The following is a 13,828-nucleotide window of genomic DNA, read 5'->3' as shown; positions in this document are numbered from 1 at the left end:
TATTCTACTTTTTTTGCAAACTGCAACTCTGTTTTTTTGCTAAACTCTTTAAGTCTGAGAACCACAGTCTATCAGACTTACCAATACTTGCTATACAGATGCCAACATATCCAACATTTTTAGCAAAAAGGGAGAACCTGGATGTGCACTTTGGACACATTAATACCACATGGGCTCAACTTATAGGGCAGTACAGCATTGCTTAGTTTCAGCAAAATGAAAGCTGTCTGAGCATTCCATCCTCAAAGCTCTATAACTAATGAAAATGGCTGCCAACACGTTTTGCTATAAGAATTGGAAATTTATTTTTTGTTAGTCATTGATGTGTGTGTGTATACACATACATAGACTTTTTTGTGACAGTACTCAGTGGTACAGAGTATTAGCACCCATGACACATTTATCAATATATGAGTACTAGCACCCTTTTTTAAAAAACCAAAAACCAAAAAAGCACTCTCTGGGTGTGGGCAAATTCATTCTGCTATGGGCTGTTGCGAGCTGCAGTCCTATTATGTCTGTGTAGGCTTGTATATGGGGACACAGGTGGCGCTGTGGGTAAAACCTCAGCACCTAGGACTTGCCGATCGCATGGTCGGCGGTTCGAATCCCTGCGGCGGGGTGAGCTCCCGTCGTTCGGTCCCAGCTCCTGCCCACCTAGCAGTTCGAAAACACCCTTAAGTGCAAGTAGATAAATAGGTACCGCTTTATAGCGGGAAGGTAAACAGCGTTCCATGTGCTGCTCTGGTGCCGGTTCGCCAGAGCAGTTTCGTCACGCTGGCCACGTGACCCGGAAGTGTCTGCAGACAGCGCTGGCTCCCGGCCTCTAGAGTGAGATGAACGCACAACCCTAGAGTCTCTCAAGACTGGCCCGTATGGGCAGGGGTACCTTTACCTTTACCTTTAGGTTGTATAGTTCCAGTAAGCCTTTCAAGTCTTTCAGCCTTGATGGCAGAAAGTGAGGAGGAATTAAAGAACCTTTTAATGAGGGTGAAAGAGGAGAGCGCAAAATATGGTCTGAAGCTCAACATCAAAAAAACAAAGATCATGGCCACTGGTCCCATCACCTCCTGGCAAATAGAAGGGGAAGAAATGGAGGTACTGAGAGATTTTACTTTCTTGGGCTCCATGATTACTGCAGATGGTGACAGCAGTCACGAAATTAAAAGACGCCTGCTCCTTGGCAGAAAGGCGATGGCAAACTTAGACAGTATCTTAAAAAGCTGAGACATCACCTTGCCAACAAAGGTCCATATAGTTAAAGCCATGGTTTTCCCAGTAGTGATGTATGGAAATGAGAGCTGGACAATAAAGAAAGCTGATCGCCAAAGAATTGATGCTTTTGAATTATGGTGCTGGAGGAGACTCTTGAGAGTCCCTTGGACTGCAAGAAGATCAAACGTATCCATTCTTCAGGAAATCAACCCTGAGTGCTCACTGGAAGGACAGATCATGAAGCTGAGGTTCCAATACTTTGGCCACCTCATGAGAAGAGAAGACTCCCTGGAAAAGACCCTGATGTTAGGAAAGATTGAGGGCACAAGGAGAAGGGGACGACAGAGGAAGAGATGGTTGGGACGGTGTTCTCGAAGCTACAAACATGGGTCTGACCAAACTGCGGGAGGCAGTGGAAGACAGGAGTGCCTGGCGTGCTCTGGTCCATGGGGTCACAAAGAGTCGGACACGACTAAACGACTAAACAACAACAACAAAGCCTTTCAAGTAGTTTAAAGGCAGGCTTACCCTAGCTCTGACAGTGTCTTGGACTGTACCCACTGACAGTTCCATATTACAGCTTTGCATGTGTATGTTTGAATGCTACGCCTAATTCTTGGTCTATCATCTGAGACAACCTTTTCTTTCATTTGGGCTTTATTTCTGGTAAATAAATCATGGCATGGTGTAATAAATCATGTGCTGTTGTTCATCTGAGGTTGTATTTACCTAATTTTAGGACATGCTAAGGAACAGATGATTGTTATTATGTCCTAATATGTAAAACCACAAAATTCAAAGAGGGTAAACTTCTTTTCTCCCCACGATTGTAATCAGCTTCAGTGTATTTAACTGAGAGTACGTCTATATGAAGATGAAAATAGCATATTTTTTTTAGTTTGAAGTATTCATACTTTTCCAAGTTCTTTAGGAACATTTAGAAGTAGAACTAGAGCATTAATGGGTAACAAAAAGGCTAGTGACTTTGGTATGTGACAGTTTCTAAACAATTTTGTTTGCATGAACTCCATGTGTGATCTTGCATCTGAAAGTCTAATCAGTTTTGGTTAGCATCATTATATTCAGGTCATATTCAGGTCATACCTTGAAAAGAAGTAGATTGTTAATGTGTGCATATTGCAAAACTTGAAACATAATTTATTTTAGTACGTTTCGCTTTTATCTTTTTTTTTAAAAAAATGAATCTACTACAAAATGTGAAATCTTGTGAAGATGGCTTTCAAATTTGTATCTAGATTTCTCTGAAACACTTAAAGATATTAGAGGTGAATCATTCAGGTATTGAATATTTGCTGTTTTGAGAGTCCTGTTGTGCTGAGAATGCAGAGGAGAAAAGTAATAAATAGTATTGATGGGTGGGTGGAATTGATGCACACCATATGTGACACTAAAAAAAAAGTTACATTTATACTTAGCTAGAACAATTTGTTTGAATTTTATTACAGTATAATTTTCTCTGCAAAAATAAGATATATAGAGTCTTGGGCATTGTTAGTTCTTTGTTATTCATTGTGATTTAGGAAATACATAACTAGAGGTATAGTGCTAATAAGCATTTTTCAAAATGGAGTACTGAATTTCTGTTTGAGGCAGGTGTCCTTAAAGAGGCATGGAGATGAGAGATGAGCTCCACCCCACATGAAACAATGTATCCCTACTCTACCCTATCAGCCCAGTACAGGGTATTGCATGCCATATTGAACTGTGCTTTGCACACCAAGTGTCCATGACAACTTCATTCTTTTTTTTTTTTTTTGCTTCTATGGGTCTTTTTGCTAGGGACCTAAAATAAATGCTATGTTGATCAAGGTCACATACTTTCCCTCTTTCCCTTTCATCTAGCAACTGCAGGCTGATGACAAGTGAGTGCCATCATTTTATTTTTGAATTATGTATTATATTAGGTTTCATCTTGCAATTTTTTTGGAACCTTGACTTGTAGTGGAAAGCAGGGCGCTTAGTAGGAGGCTGATGAGATACCAGTAAGGGGTGTGGTATATCCGATTGGTGTTTTGCTTTTCTGTATTCCATTGTAAGCCATTTTTAGCACTTTCTTATTTGCAAAGGCAGTATAATTTTTTAAAAAAATATATTTTGGAAGAAGAGGTGGATGGATGCCCATGGTTGCAATCCAAAAGCCCTTAGAAATAAATAGTGCACATGCAGTTGATGTTAAACTGTTTCGGATGTAACAAGCAGCAAAGGGCTCCATATCAGTGATTCCAGGTGAAGCTCCTTAGGTATTTTTGAAGGTGACAAGTTGTCAAACAGAATATAGGCAGGTGTAGCTCTCTTGCATGCATGAGAAACAGAGGCCTCTATTGTAGCAATGCTTAAAGGTAGAGAATCCTACTGTCCTTTTAGACTTGGTCATCCTAGTTAGGGAGTAGTAACTGACAGCTCAGTTCAGTTTCCAGAGACTTTTCAGCTGGCCCTACTATTCACCCATTTTCTCCCTTACAAGTCAAGATGCAGCAAGCAAAGGCATTACCACCACTCCTTATGCACTTCTGTCTTGTTTCCCCTGTAGGTCTGTGCCTTGGCTTATGTAGGAAAGTAAACAGCCAACAGGCACAAGGAGAGAACTTTAACTGTCTGTGTATTGGCTGGTGTAGAAATTAGTCTGTGAATGGAGCCAGTATTGCTAGCCCTTCAGTATGTTCAATTCAATGTGTTGTGCATGATTAAAAGTTGTTGGTCAGGACACTAACAAGAATACAGAAAAACCACCTTCCATTGGTACTCCTCTTTTTCCTTGTGGTTGATGGTAGCCTAGTTCAGATGAAGTATTCCCCTGTTTTATTGGTATAAAACGGGGCCGGGGGGGGGCTAACCTGTGTTCCCTTCCTGTGATTGGTCATACTGGCTGGGACTGATGGAAATTTTGTTCAGTAGCATCTGGTAGACCGTAGGTTAGCTATCCCTGACCTAGAAATAAGTCACGCAACTGAACACTTCCTCCTCCTCTCATGAGCAAATATAAAAAAGAATGGAAAATGTTTATTGCATATTTACAAAAGGATTGTAAAGAAGTTAGCAGCATAGTAGGTTTTTAAAAAACACTTGTAATATTAAGGATAATGTTTAAAATTGAACCAGGGCAGTCTTAATATTGAAGCCAATTTGCTTGAAATAAATATGGGGATGATTTTTCTATACCTTGGAGGAGACAAATCCCATTTTGCCAGCAGGCTGTCCTACTCTATCTCCTGGTTGGCTGGTGCTGTCTTTGGGAAACACACAAATTCTAAAAAAAATCTCTGTGCCCACCCCCAATAATTTTTTTCTCTGTGAGGAAGAATTCTTACATTTTGGCATCTGTGCAACCAAAAATAAAGTCACGAGGATATTTTTATTTATAACTTGCTACAAATATATCTTATAATTGAACAGGCTATTAGAGATATATGTCTACAGTTGAACTAACTTTACTATTATTTTCTTTTTAAAGTAAATAAAGCCTAATAAATGTATTTCATCTGTGTGTTTTTCAGCTGCTATAAAACATTTGAATGATGTCAGAATATAAACTTGGATTGTCCTAGCCTTGTAGATTTAACTTAATGAAAATTTGAAAGGTCAACATTTAGTGTTTAATTAAATGAGGATCTGATATTAAAAATCCCTCTAGATTTAAAGAAGTGTTAATGTTTATTACAAATTGGTACTTAAGTGAATTTTTTCAGGACATGTAGCATTTTCATTCAGGAAATTGAAGCAGAAATGTGTCGTGTTTTTGATTGTTTAACAGACATGATTTAATGTTTTATAGTGTGTCGTTTCTTGCTTAGTATCATCAATCTCTTTTCAATCATGTGCATAAGGCCATGTGTTCTCCTAAAGCACTTACTTTGACTAATTCCCATGACTTCATTTTGATTACAGTGGTACCTCGGGTTACAGGTGCTTTGGGTTACAGGTGCTTTGGGTTACAAACTCCGCTAACCAGGAAGTGGTTGCTCCAGGTTAAGAACTTTGCCCCAGGATAAGAACGGAAATTGTGCACCAGCGGTGCAGCGTCAGCAGGAGACCCCCATTAGCGAAAGCACGCCTCAGGTTAAGAACCGTTTTAGGCTAAGAACGGACCTCTGGAATGAATTAAGTTCTTAACCTGAGGTACCACTGTACTTAAGAACATAAGAAGAGCCTGCTAAAGCTAGGCAAACAGCCCATCTAGTCCAGCACCCTGTTCTCACAGTGGCCAACCAGCTGCCTGTGGTAAACTCACAAGCAGGATCAAAGCACAAGAGCACTCTTCCATCCTGTGGTTTTTAGCAACTGGTATTCAGAAGTATTGCTGCCTCCAACTGTGAAAGCAGAGCAAGCCATCATAGCTAGTAGCCATTGATAATCATTACTTGTGAGTAATGATTTTAAGATGGTGAACTTTACATTTCAAGTGAGGTGCTTCTGTCTTTATACAATTGAAACATATCACTTAAGGAAAAATAGCTTATATATTTTCTAAAGGGGTAAGAGTTGCTGTGGGCCAGGGCAAAGTGGACCCGGTGATGGGAGTGCAATAATAACATCAACAAAGGACACTGGACAACGGTGTTGGGAATAAAAGGGCCACAACTTTACTGATTCCAGGTGTCAGATGGTTTGGTGTAGGCATTGGGTGTGACTGGCTTTTATACTCGGGGTGCAGGGAAGAAGTTCTCACTCAGGTCTGTTCCCCAGCCATTCCCCCCAGCTCATCTGTGATTGGCCGGTGAGACATGCAAGCAAGTCCCTGGCTGCTGGCTCAGTGAGAGGAACCAGAAGTGCCCTCTCCCACCATGCCAAAGGTGAGGAAGGGAGGCCAACTCCACCATGGCTGTTCTGGGGCCACAACTGCCGCTCCTCGTGAGCCTCAGCGGAAATGGGAATTATGTGTGGCTTAGTAAGCATTGCCCATGCAGCAGTCAATACCTGCTTCTGCAATAATTTCCACCTATATTTAGTACTATCTATTTATATATATGTCCATTCATTCTCTGATACATGTGTGTGTATGCTTGGAGCTGCTTATAGCCAGGGGCAGCCCTAGGGGTCTGCCTTAGAATTACTTCTACCACTGGCTCATTCATTTGTAAAAGGGGGGGGGGTTAGAATCATTTGAGTAGGCCTACATGACCTGTGACCAAATAAGTTAAATACAGGCCACTAGCCAAGAAATAGCAACAACCTCAGATATGCAGATGACACAACCTTGATGGCAGAAAGTGAGGAGGAATTAAAGAACCTTTTAATGAGGGTGAAAGAGGAGAGCGCAAAATATGGTCTGTAGCTCAACATCAAAAAAACAAAGATCATGGCCACAGGGCCCATCACCTCCTGGCAAATAGAAGAGGAAGAAATGGAGGCAGTGAGAGATTTTACTTTCTTGGGCTCCATGATCACTGCAGAAGGTGACAGCAGCCACGAAATTAAAAGACACCTGCTTCTTGGGAGAAAAGCAATAACAAACCTAGACAGCATCTTAAAAAGCAGAGACATCACCTTGCCAACAAAGGTCCATATAGTAAAAGCTATGGTTTTCCCAGTAGTGATGTATGGAAGTGAGAGCTGGACCATAAAGAAGGCTGATCGCCGAAGAATTGATGCTTTTGAATTATGGTGCTGGAGGAGACTCTTGAGAGTCCCCTGGACTGCAAGAAGATCAAACGTATTCATTCTTCAGGAAAGCAGCCCTGAGTGCTCACTGGAAGGACAGATCGTGAAGCTGAGACTCCAATACTTTGGCCACCTCATGAGAAGAGAAGACTCCCTGGAAAAGACCCTGATGTTGGGAAAGATGGAGGGCACAAGGAGAGATAGCAAACTGTGTGTGGTCACAGGTTATGCAGATCTGGTTTTCAGCATTGCAGTTAATCATGACTTGTCATTTCAGCTAGGTCCTGTGTTAAGGATTGTTTTTTAGTTTTCCATGTATTTGCCTGATTTAGGACATTGTGTATTTTATAATAGATTCCTTTCTAATTTATTGATGATTGTTGTTGTTTTATTACTACTAATACCCTTGATCATCACTTATCTAATATTTGTGCTATTGAAATTCAGCGAGGTTCCATTTCGGTGTATTAAATCCTTTATTTATGGGGAACATGAAATTTACCATCCTCTGAAATTTAATTACTTGCATAATCACATTTTCTTTCAGTGTTTTGTATGCATCATGACTCAAATATGAGATTGTGGTAGAAGATGCTGTTACATCTGAATGCTGTGGTCTTTCAGTGCAGAATAATAATTAGCGCAGTTCACAATACCACAAAATACTGATTGGAACTGGAGACACAGTTTTAAAGCAGCAACCTCTTTGTAGATATTGTGGAGTCTCCATCTCTAGTTTTCTTAAATCCTTTATCAAGTCTCTTATTTTTGTTTTGGTACTTGACATCCTGATCCTAATAAAATGCTTGGCAGTGATGCATCCATGTCAGGATTACTGGCACCCTAAGAGTAGTAGATATTTCCTGCTGTTCTGTGCATTAGTTCCAGGCTGCAGTGAAATGTGAGAAGGCAGTGGATTTCAAACTGCCACAGAACCTTTCCACACAGAGTTGTCTTTCAAAGAAGCCCAAAGAAGCACTAAATATTCTAATAAGAATTAATAATATGTTTCACGACTAATACTCGGGGCATTATTTTTTCTTATCCAGAAGTGATCCCTATAAGTCGTAGCAGATCCCAGGCCTATTATGTGGAGTAGGAGGTCCTATGCGCATATCTCTTATTCTGATCAAGCCCGACCCCTCAGAACACTAAGCTGCTCTGACCCTAACAGTCTTTTAACTGCCATTGGTTATGCGTAGAGGCAGAGGAGGCAAGGCTTAAGAGAAGGTCTGTAAGGACCAGAAAAGCAACAGGCAAGGGGCATCAGAAGCAGCAGGCTGTGAGAAACAAGGGAGGGTTTAGAAATAGTACATGATCAAGATCTAATAAGGAGGTGCTTGAGTGGGGAAGACAATATGGAAGCATTTGGCAAAGGTTTGAACTACACATGTCCAGAAACTGTAGAGGTGAGGAGAGCTGAAGTTGATCTCATAATTTGAAAACTTTTTTAAAGGTTATGAGAAAGGACTTTAGTACACTCAAAGATGTTTCAGAATCTTGTACTAAAAGCTCATGACAGCTTTATAAACTTCCACTTCTTTTTTCACATGTAGAAAGAAAAGCGTATATCATAAGGCAATATGAAATTTAGATTGGGCTGACTGCATGCAACTTGAGATGCCTCCCTGCTTGAATAGATTAATGTATTGTATTGATTTAGATCTGCATGCTTTATTACTTGGTGCACGGTGGCTTGGTTGCACAACATAGTAAGCCGAACTATGGTTTATCAGGGCCGCATAAATATGGTCACCCCCAGGGAGGAACTTGGACCTGCATTGCTCCTTCAGCACAGCATTGTCTTGTCAGAACCTGGGTTCATATTTAAGCTCTCTTTTCCTTAAGCGTGAACAGTAGCCAAGGTTTGCCTTTAGTGCTAGTTGGCTTTTGGACAGCGTGTTGAAGTTCTGTGCTGTCTTTGCAAATGGTTTCTCTTGAAATGTTAGATCAGCTTGCTTAAGCTTGTCAGATTTTCATAAGCTTGCTTGGTTAAACAAAGCAGTTAATTATTTTTTTCAAAATGTAGGTTCATTTCCATTTGTAACAATTTTATTTTGTATTTTGTATATATATATAATTAAGCCTCTCCCTTCCTCCCTCCCTCCTGCCTACCTACCTTTTTCTCTCTATTAACTAAGTGCTGATGCAGCAGAGGTGAAATTCAGGTCTCGTGTAGAGCCTTTGGGAATGAATCTTGAAAATACTAAAATCTGTTCAAGCAGAAGAAACAAAAGAAGTGGAAGTAATGGCATAACTTGACTGGACCAGAAGACTTTCACTGTGTTTGAAGAATTGCCCTTGGTCACTTATTGATCTGTATGTCTAAAATATCCAAAAATAGATTTTTCGCTTTGGTCCACCGCTCATTTGAGCTTGTGTAGGTTCACCATAATCAATTGAGCTCAGCTGACTTAAAGACAAGTACTTTGTTTTAAGTGGAATATGATCATTTCTTTCTTTCTGTTTTTTAATGGTAATGTGCCCTCTGCAATCTTTACATGTGATATATGCAATATTACATAATGTGCTCTTTTGTATCTTATGGATATAAATGTTTCATTCTCCAAGGACAGCTAGTCACCACTGTAATTCTTTTAGTTAAGTCCAAGTTAGCTTCGGATAGCCTTCTGGCATATTACTAACATTTTTGAAAAATATAAAAGACCAATAATTTTCACACTTTGTGGGTGGCTAAGGATTTGCGATGAATATTCATAATGGCTGTGGTCTATGGCTGTACTCAGCACAATCTAGTGAAAGACAGTAATGAGAAACAATTTCCCCTTCATCAAGAAGTCATAAAGCAGAAATAGAAGGAACTGTAGCATCAGGTTTGGCAATTTTCTGCTGGGAGGAAAAAAATCTTGTTTTGAACCCAAGAAACTTTATGTCACATGCTTCATGAGCTCTATGGAAGAGCAGCAGGGAAGACAGAGCACTTCTGAAAATAGCAGCCACAAAATAATGATGGAGTTTATGTTTGAGAGGAGGGACTGGCAGTCTAGTTTCTTGCCCCCGACTTAAACCCTCTCTGTTGTTCCTTGCTACCTGTCCCCACTAAAGACTTGAATGTTCTGCTGACAATGTGAAATTGTGAGATTCATTTTATAGTTGGAGTTCTTATCACATGAATCTTGAAAAGGCTCCAGTTACTTGCTTTGATAAAGTGTGTGCCTCAGCGTCTTGACAGTGAGAAAGCCACCGACCCTGCTTGTTTTAGAACAATAATTTCAAAAGTTATTGAAAGTTATTCTCAGGACCTGAATATGAATTCCACAGTACAGTCTTGTTCAGAAGGGTACAGGTGTAGTTTTTCACCGCTATAGTCATTAATTCTTAAGTTAGGTTGTGTACCAGCACTTACAGTTGTACCATGGAGTAAAGTCACACAAGAATCAAAATGCCTGTTTAAAATAAGATTGGATACCATTATCTTGTCCTGATGGATATCTTGAGAGAAAATACAAGAGATAGTATTCCCAGGATAGCAAATTGCAGTTAAACCAGTCTCAAGTTGACTAGGGCAATGTTGCAGAATTAATTTCCACACAAGGAAGAAAGGTTTTCCACAATTCTCAAAAATATTTGGAGTTTTCTCTTAATTTCAGGAATGCATGTTTGTATTTCTGTTTTGCACCGCATTACTTGTGAAACAGATGAAGAAAAGTCCTATGTGTTATATTCTTTAAAAATATTTTACGCATTTAAAAATAACCTTTTTAAAAAAACAGCAACAACAACAACCAACAACATGTTTGTGCAGTTTTCAACATTCAGATTAGACCAGTGCATGAGTTTGAAGAATAACCAGCATCTCTCAGAACTGGGAAATTTTGTCTTTTTAAAGCAGCCTTCTACTTTGTGGCTATAAACAAAATACGACTTTTGAAATTGTTTATAAAATAAACCTGATTATAGATATTATAAGGAGATATGCTGAGCTTAGAACAATGATCAAAATATGGTCCTACTGTTTAGTAATTCTACATAAATGCCCCAAGTGGCAACAATTTTATATCAGAAGCAACAGAGAGGATTGCAATCTCCATAAAATAACTTTATTTTGGTGCTTCAAATGCGAGTAAAGAAGAAGGTTTTTGGTTCTTTTCATTATGGGAAAAGGAAAGAACTGAGAGCACCATACTTCCATTTGGATAGGGAATAGAATTAGCATCTTGTACAAAGTTTTGCATCTAGCTGCTCATTTTAGCACAGTATGGGATCTAATGCAGAATCTAGAAGTTGAAAAAGAATTCTGAGAGGTTGTGTCATCATTTAAGTGTGAAAAGGTGGTTCTAGCCCTAATGACTGATGAAATGTGTTGCAACTTCCTGCTAAAAACTTTGGGATTCTTTACATATGATTTTTCTATGCTAACAGTAGTTTTGAGCATTTCCACCTTTTTGGTATGGCAGTTACATTCTTTTCTTCGGCAGCATGAACATAGTGTTTGCACAAGGCACTTTATGGACTTTTATTAGAGAGCCAATTTGGTGCAGTAGTTAGAGCATTGGACTAGGACCTGGAAGCCAAAGTCTCCAAAAACATCCTTTCCTTATCTGATGGACTGTTTCTAAGGGAGGGAGTTGCGTCCACAGTTCCTGCATTCTGCAGCCTTGGGATTTTCTTTTGACCAGGCCTATCACGATCCACAGGATTGTCGCCACAGTCTCTCTGCAGCCCTATGTCTCTTCCTCCAGTTGCCTGCCCAGCTAAACAACTTTCATTTCCTAAAAAAAGCTCAACACCTTTGGTCAATCCCAGGCACTGGCAGGGGTTGCAGCGCAACTGCTTGGAGGCGTGGCACTCTGGATATAACAAGGACCCCTAAGGTCTACATATGTAGAACAAAGGACATTATCATATGTAGAACAAAGGACTTCCTGACAGTAAGAGCTGTTCGACAGTGGAATTTGCTGCCAAGGAGTGTGGTGGAGTCTCCTTCTTTGGAGGTCTTTAAGCAGAGGCTTGACAACCATATGTCAGGAGTGCTCTGATGGTGTTTCCTGCTTGGCAGGGGGTTGGACTCGATGGCCCTTGTGGTCTCTTCCAACTCCTTGATTCTATGATTCTATGATTCAGATGGGCACACTTTTTGTTTTTGTTTGCTGGGCACCTTGTGCAGATGGATTTACAATGGTACCTCAGGTTAGAAACGCTTCGGGTTACAAATGCTTCAGGTTACAAACTCCGCTAACCCGGAAGTAGTACCTCGGGTTGAGAACTTTGCTCTGTGGTTAGAACAGAAATTGTGCGCCGGCTGCACGGCAGCAGCAGGAGGCCCTATTAGCAAAAGCGCACCTCAGGTTAAGAACGGTTTTGGGTTAAGAATTGGCCTCCAGAACAAATTAGGTTTGTAACCCGAGGTACCACTGTACACCTGCGTAGCTATGGCTTATGAAGCACAGATACTTCCTGCACCATTCAGCCTTATGAACATTCAACTAGAGCAGTGGCTGCCTCAGTGGCTCTTTCTGCTAATGCACCCTTGCAGAAGTATGCAGGGCAGCCCCCTGGGCTTCTCCCAGTACGTTTACAAGGAACTATAAAACGGATCTTTTTGCCTCGGCTGAGGCAATCTTTGGCTGAAGGATCCTTCAGCAGATCCTCCCACAGTAAGTCTAGTTTCTTGCACTTCAGACCTGCCCTAGTTGGGATAGCTTTGGCATGTCCCAACCCAATGACTTTAAGCAGGCAATGGGAAATGGTACAATTGATATTCACCTTAAGGGTAAATTTGCACTGTCTGCATAGCATCATTGGGGCCTCACCCTAGCATGGACTGCAACACTGTGTCATATGTGTTCCTACTCTTGTTGTCTCCTTCCCTAATAATCTAGAAATTTAGGTGTTCTTTTGTTTTACTCAATATATGTGATTCCAATTGTTTGGGCTTGGCCAGTCCACAAAATTGATGGGAGCTGCATTTACTTCTTAAGAGTTTATTTCACCTTCGTCTACCTAGTGGAGCCCAGAGACCCAGTGACCTTCTGTAGGTAGTATGGCTAAAAATTCCATAAAGTTAATGATCTTTAGCATCTTGCAATAATGGCATTTATTTTAAGGAAGAAAGACCTTCCTGTGGTGGAAGCCCAGGCAATGTATATGTAAGTCCTGGAGTGGCCAGAGGACAAGCCCCCCCCCCCAGCCTCACTGATGCGGTCCAAAGGAAAGCAGAGCAATATGTTTGGTACCATATTGGCTGGTGGGAGTACGTAAAGAAAAGCAGTCAAAACAAGAGAGAATCTTTTAGCACCTTATTTGATAGTCTTTAAGGTGTCACAAAGCTCTTTGTTGTTTCTGCTACAAGAATAACACAGCTATTCCCTTGCAAATTAGAAAAGGTTGATAAGAAAATGATGGCTCATAGAGATTTATTGTGATGTTAGATGGCAAATAATGTGAGCTGCAAAATGGTGATTATGATTACCACAGTTGTATGAAAGAAAATTTGTTATATGAAAATAGAAAGAAATTAATCAGGTCCCTTTAAATATATACCAAGATAGCAAAATCTTATAATAAAATTGCAGAAATTGGCAACATTGTAGGCTGGATTTCCATCTGTTCAACATTTCCTTTCTAAAAGTTTCCAACATTAGATTTTTTTTTCACCCTTATCGAACAAGCTGTCCCTTTTTTATACATTTTGAAGTGCTAAAAACAGGAAATGTCAGAAATTTAAACTGCCAGCTTAATTTTATTTCTGTGGTGGGAGAATAAAGTTGTGCAATTTAAAATCATATACATCTTTATCATTTATTTTAATAGATCAGGCTCTTTTCTTACTCTGAATGACATCAATTGTTGAGTAAAAATGCTAGGGATTAAACTGCCTAACTTCTACAGCACGATACAAAATTGTAAAATTCTTTTATTTGTGTTTTGTGGAAAACTTGTGTCTGCTGTGAATAGATGAATATTTTAGTTTTCTCAGTGTGTTAGTGGAGGAGATACAGCAGGAATGATCAATGTAACAACCTGTGGAATA

At 40.0% G+C, this 13,828-nt stretch overlaps 2 protein-coding genes across 5 annotated transcripts in view; one reads left to right on the top strand and one right to left on the bottom strand.

The window, feature by feature from the left end:
* AVEN (apoptosis and caspase activation inhibitor) overlaps window positions 1-13,828 on the top strand; it is a 116,882-nt gene that overhangs the window by 21,513 nt on the left and 81,541 nt on the right. The window lies entirely within an intron of this gene.
* CHRM5 (cholinergic receptor muscarinic 5) overlaps window positions 1-13,828 on the bottom strand; it is a 59,645-nt gene that overhangs the window by 28,990 nt on the left and 16,827 nt on the right. The gene's annotated exons all lie outside the window — the stretch shown is intronic.

This window comes from Podarcis melisellensis (genome assembly GCF_964234715.1).
Source record: "Podarcis melisellensis genome assembly, chromosome: 1".
In the NCBI taxonomy this organism is placed as follows: Eukaryota; Metazoa; Chordata; class Lepidosauria; order Squamata; family Lacertidae; genus Podarcis; species Podarcis melisellensis.
The sequence above is the reverse complement of the archived record's forward strand: the minus strand, read 5'-3'. Positions and strand labels throughout refer to the sequence as shown.